General features: G+C 31.9%; 1 protein-coding gene across 1 annotated transcript in view; it reads left to right on the top strand.

Annotated features, from left to right (window-relative positions):
- The window catches only part of LOC101860445 (homeobox protein 13), a 72,408-nt gene that overhangs the window by 18,468 nt on the left and 52,237 nt on the right, over positions 1 to 1,703 (top strand). The window lies entirely within an intron of this gene.

The following is a 1,703-nucleotide window of genomic DNA, read 5'->3' as shown; positions in this document are numbered from 1 at the left end:
CCCCCCAGGCAACACGTCTACAGGAAAAGTACAAAAAAGAAACGTCTACATGAAATGTACAAATACCTTGGTCTACATGAAATGTACAAAATCGTCTCTAGGAAATATAAAATAAAGATCTTCATGAAACGTCAAAAAAACACGTCTATATGAAATGTACAAAACATCTACATGAAATGTAAAAAAAAAACATCACTACATGAACTGGTAAAAACATATTATATGTATTCAACAAAATTCAAACCAACTAGATCTAGTTGTAAAAAAAACCCCATCTACATGAAATAAAAAAAGATATTTATATTGAAAGTTTAAAAAAATGTGTATTAAATGTCAAAAGATCTCTGCATGAAATGTATAAATCCTTACCATCTAGATCTATATTAAATTTAAATGAAAGACTGAATAACTTCCATTAAAAAATGGGAATAAATTACTGAATAACTGCCATTTTTTATGAGCATCTGTATGAACAGTAATTAAATTACTAAATAACTTCCATGAAAAACCCACTTTTTCCTCAAATGTAAAGGCAATACGAATGCAGAAACCGACCACTGTTTCTGATAACGTATACAGAATCCACAAGACTAGTCAATTAATTACTAAATGCACATAGCCACACCCCTCCTTCCCACCCCCACCCTTTTTCTAAATAAAAGAAAGTAGAACTTAAGATAAGGAAAGCTGTTACAATTTCCCACTGTGTCCCTTAGGAGCACGACATATTGTGAGGCAGCGTGGTGGAATCAGGCTCTCGTCAATTTTTGGGCATGTAGAGTTATTGGTATCTTCTTAAAGCTTGTTCACCTGCATTTATTTTGATGAAAAAAAATATCCATTTAACTTGAATACAAATCTAGATATTTGCGAATGAAGGAGATGGGGGTCACCTGTTTTCAGAGGTAAAATTAATGAGAAAATAGTCGTCAAAGATTAGTTATTTCCTTAGCTTAAGAGCCCGTAGTAACTGAAATTTTTTATTTTTTGTGCCTTTAATCAACGTTTTTCAGAAAAATCGAAACAGAAATGAGTTCTTAAATGGATATGAAAGGTGTTGAGCCAAAAAACATAACAATTTATAAAAAATACACAAACCTGCGGAAAAATGCCAGTTTCTTCACTTTGATTATTTTGACCAGAGCCTGATTCCACCACGCTGCATCACAATATAATAATAACCTAGTGGTTAGACTACCGGACTCGTAATCGTGAGGTTCCGGGTTCCAGAGGAAAAAGAAACAAAAACAAAAACAAAACTGCTTCATTCTTATTCAAATTGTACCGACAGTATGCTTTTTTCCCAATTGCTTTTTTTTCAACATTTAGAATACGAATCAGGCCAAAATATTTCTTAAGTCCATATAAATATAACTAATGTCACAAGTTAAGACAGTGTAATTAATAAATAAATAATTGAATAAATGAATGAATAAATGAATGAATGAATGAATGAATGAATGAATGAATGAATGAATGAATGAATGAATAAGGAAACAAAAAATAATAAATAAATAAATAAGTAATATTTTTTAAAAATCAATATTTTGGACTTAATACAGCAAGAACCACTAGCGCCGATTAAACAAGTACATAGCTGTAGATTCAACAACCACACAGAAGTGAAGGGAAGAGGCTACTTAACTAAAACCCTTGCCTTCATAATTAATGAAATTCACGCCGCTCACTTCGCCCACTCGCCC

Source organism: Aplysia californica, unplaced genomic scaffold (assembly GCF_000002075.1).
Source record: "Aplysia californica isolate F4 #8 unplaced genomic scaffold, AplCal3.0 scaffold00651, whole genome shotgun sequence".
NCBI lineage: Eukaryota > Metazoa > Mollusca > Gastropoda > Aplysiida > Aplysiidae > Aplysia > Aplysia californica.
The sequence above is the reverse complement of the archived record's forward strand: the minus strand, read 5'-3'. Positions and strand labels throughout refer to the sequence as shown.